Source organism: Cibotium barometz, chromosome 34 (assembly GCF_041138505.1).
Source record: "Cibotium barometz isolate CiBa-2024 chromosome 34, ASM4113850v1, whole genome shotgun sequence".
Taxonomy (NCBI): Eukaryota; Viridiplantae; Streptophyta; class Polypodiopsida; order Cyatheales; family Cibotiaceae; genus Cibotium; species Cibotium barometz.
The window spans coordinates 26982780-26996625 of NC_141079.1; positions in this window are offsets into that span (position 1 = coordinate 26982780).

The following is a 13846-nucleotide window of genomic DNA, read 5'->3' on the forward strand; positions in this document are numbered from 1 at the left end:
ATATGATTTGGATCCAAATCATATTTGGTGGCTTTAGCAACATGGCAAATCATCTTTAAATGGCTTTGTGATGATTTGGCTCTAAATATTTAGAGCCAAATCATATTTGGTGGGTTTAGAGAGCCGCTGTGGCAAATCATCTTTAACGACTTTATGATGATTTGGTTTTGCATGAAGCAATCCAAGGGTTTCTATGTGATATTATGTATTGGGTGTTAGAATAAGTGGCATGTTTATTGTGAAGACCATGTGTATGATTTATAAATACATTGGTATAGGTTAAAGTGCTAAATTTATATAGAATGGGTGATGAGTCATAAAATAGGAGTGGGCCATATGTCTACATGGAATGGTAATTCTAGTAAAACAAGATGCATAATGGAGGCATGTAGAGAGCATGTGGAGGAGTGTGGAAGTATGCGTAATAGAGAAGAATCCTTCTAGAAGTCCTATGTGTATGAAGGAGACTTTTGACATGTGTACTTGAGGGGCCTTTGTGGGGGACCATAAGGTAGGGTTGAACCTATTTTCCAAGCCAACAAATATTTGAATTAAGAAATCAAGAAGACACATGTCAAATTTAGCTAAGAAGAGCATGTGATACTGCAAAGGAGGTATAACTAATACATCTTAGTGTGCATAGATTATGTAACAAATTGGTATGAAGCAAAGGCAATGAAGACTGCCCATCGATGGAATGTGGCCCTATTCTTATTCGAGAACATCATTATAAGATTTGGCAATCCCTTGTAAGTGATTGAGAATCCCACTTCATTAACAAAGTCATTGAAGAAAATTTTGAAGTGTACAAGATCCATCACAAGAAATCCACCCCTTACTACCCTCATGCAAACAGTCAAGCGAAAGTCACCAATAAGATCTTATACTCCATCCTTACTCACACAGTGGCATAGGCAGGATTGGGATAATACATTAGTAGAAGCTTTGTGGGCTTACAACATTGCACATAAGGTAAAACAATGGGCCAAACCCCGTTCCAATTAGTGTATGGAACTGAAGTAATCTTTCCAGTGGAGTTGCATCCCTTAGAGTAGCCTTATCTGAAAGGCTAGGAGAGCCAAAATACATGACCCAAAGGCTACTTTATTTAGAATGTTTGGATGATATTCAAAGGATGTCCTTGTAATGCATAAAGGCCACATAATTAAGATGAAAATCTTTCTATGATGGGTTTCTCAAGCCAAAGGTGTTTAAAGAAGGTGAGCTCTGTTCTTGCCTATGATTCCAAGTATGGCAAGTTCTGAGGAAAGCTCCAGCAAAGATGGATGGGACCTTTTATCATACCGGAGGTATTCCCTAATGGGTCCCTAAAAATATACGTGACGGACGAGTTTGAAGATCCTTTCCTCATCAATGGATACTGGCTAAAGCAATATTTTCCTCCACAGGAATCCTCACAATCAAAGCCCTTAGTAGATCAAGAAAGAAGTAAGTTGTGTTGATGAGTTCTTTAATGTTTCTGGCAGTGATGGTTCTTTGGGCCATATTCTTATTCTTCATAAAGGGCTCCTCAAAGACTTCTGCAAACAAATGTGGAAAAGATTACATGAACTTACTCTTCACATGCTTATTTCCTAGGGTAAGTTTCTCTCGTAATTCCAAGGGTTTCCAGTGCTTTACCCACCTTCCTAAATTCTACAATCTTCTTTGGGATCTTGCCAAACCTTATTTCTAGTCATACTGTACTCTTCACCCTCCTAGGTCCTGATTCTTTGGTATGTTATGGAGTTCTTAACACTATCTTCATGTGGGTAGGTGTATTCCCTCTATAGGTTTCTTCTTGAGATCACCTCCCTAGTGCTGATTCTTTTGTATGTTATGGAGTTCTTAACATTATCTTCATGGTAGGTGTATTCCCTCTAGTTTCCTTCTTGACATCACCTCCTTGGTGATACTTCCTTTCCTTTACCTCAACATTGACAACCCTTCTAGGTACATCTCTAAATGGGGGGGCATGGTGGGTATAAGCCTGGTCCAGGGTACGACCCATCGCTTAGAAGCTTACTTCCCTAGGTGATGCATGTAACCTTCATCTTCAAGTACCTTTGCAACATTGTAACGAGTAAATTACCACCTCAAGTGTCAGTTTGTAGATGCATAGCTCCCCTCTCAAGTGTGGGCCCAGATGCTTCCCTTCCATGTGCACCTCACCTCCCTTTATGATATTCTCGTCACAACAAACCCACCCCCTAGGTGACATCATCGTGACTCCTTCCTCCCAATGGCAGTAAAAGAATATATCACAACAAAAAGATAGATAACAAAACAAAGTGCGATAGATAGAGAATGCAAAAAATTCTGAGACGGGTACGATGTGATGGTACTGTCACCCATGCACTCTCAAGTAGAGCTTAGATAGCGATCTAGACAGACTCTAGATGGAGGAAGTACTAAGTGTGGAGGGTGTGGATACTCACAAGCATTGGACATCTTAGCTTGTGATAATTGTGTCCATATATAGTGCTGCAGGTGGTGTGGTAGATGCGTATACAATGCGAATGGTTATGTGATATGGACACAGTCACTGTCCGCATATCAAGAATACGACCAACCATCCACCGCCCACTAATAATGAACTTAGACATCCTAGGGAATATTCTCCGTATCATCAATCCGGGGGCTTACGCCCTCGGTGGACCCCACTAGGGGAGCCAGTGGCCCCCCTAGAACCTCCCAACTGGGGCACTGCCCCACTATCTCCTAACCATCAATGGTCATAATAAAACAACCCCATCGGCATCTAAGTCGGGATTCCCACCAAAGACATGTGCATCAATGGCTTCTCCTCATGATGGGGGCCTTTATAAATGTACACCAAATATAGATGTGAGATGCTGAGAGGCGGGCATTGAGTGTATACTAATAAGCAGATCCCTAGCTCCCCTCTCAAGTGTGGGGGTGCACCAAGATTCCTACCTAGGTGTCCCAGTTAAAGTTTATGATGGAAATAAGACAAGAAAGTGTTCCAGTTGGATATGATATTAAAGTAAAAATGACTTCTTGTCCATGGGGAAAGATTGAAGAATGATGGTTCAAGCAAGGGAAGATCAATCTAATGACATGGCAGTAGACATTCAGAGGGAAAGATTGAAGAATGTTGCTTTAGGCAAGGCAAGATCAATCTAACGACATGGCAAACATTCAAGGAACCCCTTTCTCTCTACTTCTTATTGTCTTCTTGTTTATGCATGAAAAGGAAGTGTATAGTGGTTTCGCATTGTCGCATGCTTGCTTCCCTCCCCACCCACCTTGACCCAAGCCATCTTGCGTGTTTATGCATGAAAAGGAAATGCGTATTGGTTTTGCAATTTCACATGCTTGCTCCCCTCCCCACCCACCCTCACACAAGCTCCCTTGTATGCCCCACATCCATGTCCCCCATTTATATTAGTTCAATGGCTTTTTTCCCACCCCTAACAAGCCATGGTGTGCAGCATGTTTATATCAAAAAACCCACCTTTAAATACACTTCTAGGCCACCCGGGATATGCTTAGCAGATGTGAAACTAATTTTGTCATTTCTCCTAGGTCCTATATACTTTGTTGTACTAGTGTGATTTATCCCTCTCGGGCACCCTAAAATGCTCCTTTTTATATATGGGTTACTTTTGTTAGCTCCATCCCTCATAGCCCTTCCATATGTTGTATGCCCCATGTTCTCTAACTTGGGCCCATGTTCGATCTCGATTAGCCACATTTTTTAAGCCCACTCACCCTTATCCACCCTTGTAAGTGGTAAGGGGGGGTACCCACTCTGGTTGCACCCTTATCCACCCCTATAAGTTGTAAGGGGTACCCATGTATCTCACCATTACGAGATGTCCTCTTTGCATTTTGGCATCACATATAAAGACACCTAGCTAGCTAGAACTAGGTCCTTCTTTGATCTATCTACACATTGCTTGTTCCCCATCTCTCACTCGACCATCCAATCAAGTCATTCATTTAGATGGACTTCACCCATGGCCCTCTATGTAGGCAAGAAACCCATGTGGACCTCCGAAAAACTGCCCACACTAACCACCTCCTCCTCACTCACCTGTATAATCAACCCCCCTCTCATTTTCTTTCTTATCTTTGCCATCTCTCTCTCTCTCTCTCTCTCTCTCTCTCTCTCTCTCTCTCTCTCTCTCTCTCTCTCTCTCAGGGATTTGACAAAATCCAACAGCTCAAAGAGAGAACATCCAAGCAACAGGCTGAGATTACAGACTTAAAGGAGGAACTAGTGGAGGCCAAATTGCATGCTAAAAGTCAAGCGGCTGAAATCTCAGCCCTCAAAAAGGAGTTGGAAGCCACTTCACAAGGCAAGCTTGAGGATGGAAAATTTCAGCCCTCCTTTATTGAAGAGCTTAATACCATCAAGGAACAAATGAGGATCATTCGAGAGGAGGAGGAGCAACATAAAGAGAAGACATCTTCATGGGTGGAGGTGATCACAGAGACACAAAAGAAGATGGACGAGGCGGAGAAATGGGTCGAGGTCACCAAGAAAGGGAAAGGTAAAGAATCGCCACCCATCCCCACTCCCACCATCATCAACATGACCCTTGAAGAGGAGCAAAGGAGGAAGACCCGGGCCTTACATATACGAGTGTCCGCTCTAAAAGACCGTGATGATGCAGAAGGGGAAACCAAGGAGCTCTTCTCTATGATGGGCATTGAAGCCACGCACACAAAGGCATGGAGAGTGGGAAGAAGAAGAGAGAAGGTAGTGGCGAATCTTCTAAGGAGAGAACACTTATCATTCATTTCCCCTCCATGGAAGTGAAGAAGGACTTCTTGAAGAGACGTCCTACACTCAAGAAGACGGGAATATTTCTTGGAGATGACCTCACACTCTCGCAACTTGCCCACATGAAAGAAGTTATGCCCGAGATAAGGGCAGCCTGAGAGAAACGGAAAGTGGCCTTCTATAGAGATGGTAGAGTGGTGATTATGGAGAGGCGCTCTTCATGACGGCGCGAGACCTATGGGACTACACTCAAAGTTGCTACTTGGAATTGTAATGGATCTCTACGCCTTGATGTAGGGGATTTTGAGGGGATAGTTTCACTAGGAGGGACATCATCTTCTACTGTGAGATGCATCAGGCTCCTGGACAATCCATGCCACATGTTAGTGGATACCGATGGGAGACAGCTTGTAGACAGGAGACTCGTTCAGAGCATAGAGGACGGGGCTCAGGAGGAGTGGCAATATTGTTTAGAGAGGAGCTGCAGCCACCCACTGATACATATAGTCCGCAGAGATGAGCAGGCTAGGTACATGTGGGTTAGACTGAGGGCAGAGACGGGCAGATATCTCTACATTGCTATATGCTATTTTGCTCCTAGTACATCATTGTATGCATCACCTAGCACAGGCAATCTCCCTTTTCTATTTTGGATGATGACATTTGGGAGTTCTCCAGGGATGGTGACATCATTCTCCTGGGGGACTTCAATGCCAGGACCGCCCATAACCAGACAGTATTTTATGATACCTCAGAGGAGATGTTGAGGGAGCTTGATGTTAGGGATATGGGCCTATCTAGACTCTCACAGGATGAGGAACATACTGTGTATGGGCGGTATTTGATAGACATGGGGACTGCACATGGATTGGCCATCCTGAATGGCCTACAGAGATTCCCGACAGCGGGCGGTTTCACTAGCTTTCCACATCGGCATGGTGCTAGTACAGTGGACTATGTCATGGCTCATCCCAGTCTCATTCCCTCTTTTCAAGATTTTATGGTAGGCACTAGGCCGGTTAGGCCGGTTGGAGTAGCAGTGGATCATGCTATCTTGTCCACTCTCACATTTCAGTTTAGCACAGCTCCATTGGGATAGGTCTCCACACACACTCGTTATACCTTTACGAGGGAGACTGACACCGTGTACACGAATGAGATATACAAACACTTATGTGCCGAGGAGCCGGGACGGCCCCCATTAGATGAGCTCACTCAGATATTGATAGAGACGCTTCATGCTGCAGCATCAGAGGCATATCCCCATAGTCAGCCTACACGAAGACGATCTAGGAACATGCCCCAGAACAGCTGGTATGATGAGTGCAGAGAGATGAGGATCAGATTACAGAGAGAGGTGCTCATGGGTGTTACCACTCACAGACAGTCATGGATTACCTTCCGTCGCCTAGTGCGACAGAAGAAGAGGGCTTATCTTGCTCAGTTAGAGAGGGATTTGTATCAGTTATTTATGAGTCAAGACGCAAGCGAGGCATGGAGACTATTCCATGAGCATTCACCATCACCAGCTATTACCTCCACAGAGATTTGGGGTGAGTATGCAGCATCCCTGTACACAGCACCAGGACAGCCGCCCCTGCTAGACCCATCGGCAGAGACATGTGCTTTCTTTACTGCTGAGATGGTAAGGAAAGCTATTGACAGGATGAGGACTAGGAGAGCATATGATCATGTGATGGTTTGGTAGCAGAGCAGTTTATTCATGCCAGAGATATGCTTGCAGAGCTTATTGCTATGATGTTTAACCGAGCCATGTGTGAGGGTTTTCCTGAGACTTGGAATATGTCCCACGATTGTGCCTATCTTCAAGTCAGGGGATCCCATGCTTCCTGGGAATTATCGTACCATCATGATTGGTCACACATTGGCTAGATTATATGCATCTATTCTTGAGCAGGAGTTGAGTAGATGGGCAGAGAGAGAGGGCATACGTGCATTAAGGCAGGCAGGGTTCAGGAGGAGAGGTTTCTCCACTCTTGACCATATCTTGACACTCAGAGCTATTATTGAGGAGGGCATATTATATGGCAGGAGGATTTATTGTTGCTTTGTGGATTTCCGCAAAGCTTTTGACACAGTACCAAGAGCCATACTGATGTGCAGACTACAGGAGATGGGAGTGCCCACAAAGCTGATTTGGGGAATCATGGCTTTATACAGGACAGTTGTGGGGCAGGTATGTACTACTCAGGGTATATCTGAGATGGTTCACTCCACTATTGGGGTGAAGCAGGGCTGCCCACTTTCTCCCACCTTATTTGGGATGTATGTGGATGAGGTTTCGAACTATGTAGAGCGGGAGGGTGACAGAGGAGCACATCTAGCAGGGACATGGATTCCGCTGTTATTGTATGCTGATGATATTGTGCTGATCTCAGATTCTCCAGAGGGGATGCAACGTCATTTGGATGCATTGCACACATTTGCATAAGACAGTGGATTGTCGATTTTTAACCTTAATAAAACCAAGGTGATGGTGTTTAACCACAGCACAGTGGGTTAGGAGGTCAGTACCCACCTTTACATAGACAGTGGAGTATACAGATGCATATACTTACCTTGGTGTGGTTTTTAGTGGCCCACTATTTTCCTTGGGGAGAGCAGTGGAGACCAGATTGACCAGAGCTTATGTAGCATTAGGGAGGCTAGAGAGGATGTGTCCGCCCGCGCAGGTTCAGTTTCAGGAACCTCGAACAAAGCTCTAGCTCTTTGACACTTTGGTCACTTCAGCCACGCTGTATGGAGTGGAGATATGGGGACCCCCCTTAGTGGATCACCATAGCCGAGCTGGTAGCACTAATGGATGGAGATGTATGGAGAGACCCTTGGTTTCTATGATTTCCCAGATGATTAGGGCCAAGGCCTCCGTACCACATGATATTATCCGTGCACAGATGGCTGCCCCCCCCCATTGGTAGTAGAGGCACTCACTCGATCAGTCTCCTTTATACATAGCACTTGGGCTCTCCCTGGAGACAGATATGCTCACTTAGCCCTTTTTGGGAAGGCCAAAAGGCCACAAAATATTGTATCCTTTTTGTACCATATGAATATACTAAATACGCAGCCATATCTCTCTCTTTCTATTCTCTGTCTATATCGATTGTTCTTGCATCAAGTGTTCATATGTGCTTAGGGTTGAAAGAAGACTACCTAGAGATTTCGCATGTCACAATGTATCAGAGCATCGGGCTCAGCTTTGCTAAGTGTTGTTGTTTGGTGTCTCAAAAGAAGTGCACAGGTCCAAGGAGAGAAACACAGCATGTGTCAACACTCCACCCACAAATGCAACTTCTTCCCATGTGGGTGTGCTAGCTCGTCTGCCACACTGCATCACATCCTCACTTCATTATCACCTTGGAATGTTCCTTGCTAAAGGGGTGAAGGGAGAGCTCTCAATGCCTAGATGGAAGGATTCATTCCTTGAAAAACATAAAAAGGGTTTCCCCAATGAGACTTGAAGATAGTACTAAGAAGTGAAGGAAAAGGGCCCCAAGACCCTGACATGCGACTTATATCGCTTGTACTAAGCTTTTGAAATTATGCAAGCTTTTTAACTGTCCTGCTCAATTGGGTGCATATGAATACATGACCATATATGTGCATCAAATACATACCCCTAGACATCTTAGAACTCTTGCTTATTACATAAGTGTATGCTAGTTAAAGCTTGTACGTCCAAATGAGTGATGGTGTCCATATGCATGTAAACACTCTCTTACTAAATTAAGGCATGAAACAAGTGTTATGTAAATAAAAAACTGGAGTGATGGCATCCATATGTGTGTAAACACTCTCTTACTAAATTAAGGCTCAAAATAGGTGTTATGTACATATCAAACTGGGGTCCTCAAGCCCAGGAAATAGTAAAAACAAACCTCGACGAGAATAGACCCCCTAGTCAAGGAGTAGTTGAGGGTCGAAGGTTCCAAATGGTATCAAATCAACCTTAAGAAAAAGTTTACCTTAAGGTTTAAATATTTGGAAATAGATAGAGCTAATGCACTTTCTAGAAGGCCCTTGTATAAAAGAGCACATGGATTCCAAGTGTGATCCCATGTGCATAGTAAATGGTTATAAAAATGTGGCTAAAGCTTGTTATTTTCTCACTTTTCTTCCATCCCTCCTCCCCGCTAGGTTGCAAGTTTTCTTTCTGCTCCACCTCTCCATTATATCTCTCTTGGAGCAAGGTGAGCTTCCCTTTCACCCTTCTTCACCATTGCTAAGCTATTTCCATTCATTAAGCTCCATATCCACTCCCTTGTTTGCTTGATTGTTTTTGTTGTTTGCACATCCTATGACTACAAAAAAAATGCTAGAGAGCTATTTGCTTCACTATTGTTAGTGATTTTTTGGAAAAGAAATTGGCCTCCATGCTATTTTTTGTGCCAACTTCTCCTTGCCTTATATGGGATAGGCAAGTATCTTAAGCAAGTGTCTAAGCTTGGGATTAAGCTTGTGTGAGTTATTCATACTCAGTACTACTGATTAAGCTTGTGTGAGTTATTCATACTCAATACTGCTAATTAGGCTTAATTTAAGTGGAGCTTGAAAGGATTATGAGAGGCAATGAAGCCTTGCAAAGTGGGTTTTTTCTTCACAAAACTTGAAAGTTGCATTCCTCCTCTTGCTTGCATTAAGTGCTCAAAGCTATAAAGTGACTTGGTTGTCTTCTTGATAGTATAAAGAATTCATAGGACATCTATTTGATCAAGGCTCTAGGACCCACCTCTAAGGTGATGGATAGTCTCCTAAGAATGGTTATGCTTCCTAAATCATGGATAACGTAGCTAAGTGATAAATGGTAGAGCTTCACTTTAAGTATCATAGGTTTCTTGTAGTTAAGTAGATTCATGAAGTTTACTAATCTCTAAGTTCTTGTAAGAAAATGGTAGCAGATTTACTTTCTTAATGCTAGCATATTTGCAAAGCATCACTTTTTTAATCCCATGTTTAAATCTAATTGCTTGAATTGATAATGACCATTAAATCTCCTATTTGAAAAAGGGCTTTTAACTTAAGAGTAATCCTACTTATTAATCTTGTTTAACGAGGATTAAGTTGCTAATCTCTTTCATCTTTATGCTACTTTAATCATTAGAATTAAGCATGTCCACCTAATAAGGAAATAGTTAACATCACCCTTAACTCTTTGCATGAATCTTATCTAGGTTTCAATACTTCCCTCCGTTTTCTTTGGGAGGCAATGCAGCCCCTCTTACGTAGTAGTTTTGATTACTTTCCTCCAGCTTCCTTTGAGAGGTAATGCAGCCCCTCTGACCTCTACCAAGAGCTTGTTACTTATTGTTATAGGAGGAGGAGTCCATAATGAATGCATCTATTAGTTCTAGCAGTGATCACCAAGGACAAAGGCAAGAAGTTTCAAACAACTCTTCTAAGGCAAGAAGTTTCAAACAACTCTTCTAAGGCTAAGGATGATTCTAGTATGCCAAAGAAGGTTATAGTGGTATTATAAAAATATCGGCCATGTAATAAAAATTTTATTTAAACTTTAGAATAAGATAATAAGAAGAAGGAATCTAATAAAGGCTCTACCAGTGTGCCCTAGACAACCAGAGTACCAAGAAATAGGAATGCTGTCCTTGAAGACTTCTAGCTTATTATGGCTGTTTGTAGCTTTAATCCTAACCAAAATTCATGTCTCAATGCAACTCCTTCAGACAGTTAGTATCTTGATAGTGGTTCTTCCAAGCACATTACTTCTCCATCAAAGAGGTTTAGTCAAGAATATGGAATATGTGTGGGATGGTCACACTGTTATATGTGCCAACAATGGCTTCTATGTAGTGGAAGATACTTGTGAGATTTGCCTTACTACTAGTGGTGAGGATCTTTGTCTTCAAAATGTACTTTTTATTATAGGTATAAAGAAGAATCTACTTTCAGTGCGCCCACTCCACAAAGGGCACCTTAATGTTGAATTTGTAGATAATAAATGCATTGTCTATGATAGAGAACGTGATAGGTAAATTGTGCTCACTGGAACTCTCAACCAAGGTTTGTACAAATTAGACATGTATGACAAGTGTGATGATGCTCGTTTGGCAGACACTTCAAATGCAATGAAAGATGCCTAGTTGTGGCATGTTAGGTTTGGCCATACATTGATTAGTGGATTAATGCTTTTGCAAAAACATGGGATGTTAGAGGATTTACCTTAACTTGATCCCCCACCCAGATATGTTTGCAAAGGATGTATCCTTGGTAAGCTCTCCTGCCAGCCTTTTTCCCAAAGAATATAACAAATAGAGTTGGCCACAAATTACATCTCATACTACACAGTGATGTGTGTGGTCCAATATGGACTCTGTCTTTGGGAGAAAATCTTTACTTTGTGACCTACTTACAACAAATTCGGCTAGTCTTACCCCATGAAAGCAAAATCAGAGGTATTTTCTCATTTCTCGGGAATGCTCAAGAAACTGATACACCAACTACCTAGATAAGTCTAGGCTAATCGTTTGTTGCTAGAGAGGGAATGCTCAAGAATCTGATACACCAATTTCTAATCAGCTCTAGAAGATTCAATAAATTTTGAAATATTAGCAAATCAATGAGTCTAAGCTTCTACCTAGATAGGTTAGAAGCAATTGTCCATATAGCAAGGTTGGTTACTCGGCACACTAAGTGTTAGCTCTTCTTTGGAAAATATATCCGGAGTCCTCGATGCTCACAGTGCGACACAATAGACACTATGGATCGTAACACAACACAAGCGACAATATTGCAAGAGACACAGGAATGGTGTGATGCTATTACAGTGTGGTGGTTGCCTAGTGTAAGCACCCTTGGTGGCTACAATTTACTCCTTTGCATAGTAGAACCATATTCGGTGCTAAAACCATCACTTTAACAGTTATTGCCGAGTTTTTATTTCTTAGTTCTCTACATCATGCAAATGAACCCGAGTCTTTTGAAGATGCTTAAGAAGATCCAAATCGGGTTAAAGCCATGCAGGATGAATTTCAGGCCATTAAGAAAAAATGGTACTTGGGATTTAGTGGATCTACCTCTTAGTAAGTAAGTGGGTTTAGAAAGTCAAGAGATAGGCTAGTGGATTTGTGGATAGGTTTAAGGCCAGACTTGTTGCAAAATGTTATGCTACCAGGAAAGGGATTAATTATGATGAAACTTTTATCCCCACTTCATATATGACCACTATCAGATTTGTTTCTACTTTGGCAGCCCGCCATGGATGGAAAGTATGCCGTATCAATTGGACATCAAAACAACATTCTTAAATTAGACGAAAGTTTTTGTGAGTTAACAAGCTGGATTTGCCCAACCCGATCAAGAATAGAAGGTATGCAAGCTTAAGAAAGCTTATATGGTTTCAAATAAGTCCCAGGGCTTGGTACCATAAGATTCATGCCTATTTGTCTGGATATGGATTTCAAAATAGTCATACATAAAGCACTTTTTATGTCAAAAATGATAAGTAGGATTCGCTTGTTTTCATCCTTTATGTAGATGCCTCTATGTAGATGACATGCTGTTGATTAGCACTAATGAGGATTTGATTATAGCCGTTAAGGTTGACCCTACCTCAAATTTTGAGATGTCAGATCTTGGTCTTTTGCACTACTACTTGGGTTTGCAGTTTATATAGCAAGATGATGGTATAGTCATTAAGCCGTCTAAGTACATCAAGGCACTGCTCAAAAGGTTCAATATGGAAAGTTGCTAACCAATCTCTACACCAACGGAACCTAGTGTAAAGCTCAGTTTACAAGACCTCATAGAACCATTCGACATAATCACTTATGATAAAGTTGTTGGGATGCCTTATATTTGTGCAACTCATGGCCAAAACATTTAGTTTGGTGTGTCAAAGCTTTCAAAGTTCATGCATTAAGCATTGCCAGAGGCAGTAAATGTATCTTTTGTTACTTGCAAGGCACTCGAGACCTTGGATTGTTCTATGCCAAGGGGGGGGGGGGGTAATTTAGAATTGCAAGGCCTTCTCTGAATGGGTAGGTGATTATGATTGACGACAATCCACATATGGAAATTGCTTCTTTCTTGGCAATTCATGCATCTCCTAGCTAAGAAGAAGCAACCCCAACTATGGCAACCTCGTCTTGTGAAGCTGAATACAGAGCATCATTCATTATGATAGTTAAATGTTTATGGTTGAGAAGATTGATAGAGGATTACTTTGTCCCTTCAGATGTCCTTACTCCAATTCTCAGCAACCCAATCATTAGATAACTATTCAAAAGTTAAAAATTGCTCCATTTTTGTATCTCACACATTAAACCGTTCAATCCATTTTTGTATCTCACATTAAACCATTCAATCCATAAAATAATGATCCAATGTCGCTAGATTTAAAATCCACCACAATTTGGAAGGTACCATGGAATATAGTAATCCACAACTTAGGCTATATAACCAATACCTAATGAGCTCATTAGCTATTATATTCTATATAATCCAAGTTCAAAACTTACAATGAGCTACTTAAAGCACCTCCGAGTTCAAAACTTACAATGAGCTACTTAAAGCACCTAAACTACCCACCTCTTCAGCTTAATCAAACACCCATATGTGCAAAATGCTTACAATACTAAAGCAACAACCCATCTCTTCATCTCAATCAAGTACTCATGGGATTGTTGTTTCCAAACAACCAAAGTAACTTATAAAATCCCTCTCTTATACCTCTCTCTAGGTTTGATTAAACCCCAAATTTGTCAATATAATCAAGAGAGAGAAATTTAACTTAGAGAGAGAAAAATAAATTTTGAAAACTTGTTGAATAGAAAGTTCTCTTTTGATCCCAGGGACTTGTTAAGGTAAACATGTCGCTAATTAGATGCCATACCAGTGAAATTTTAAGAGATCGAGATGATAACCAACATTGCTTAATAGGTGTGGACGTCTGAATTTGCTAGTATAAATCATTTTGAGGTCATGTACCTTATCAAAAATGTTGCTTATATCTCTTAAGATTTTTTTTAAAAACCCCTATGAGATAAACATTTTTTATTTGACCCATAAAAAGTTAGAGAGAGAAAATAGTGTAGAGAAAGTATGAGAAAAAAAAAT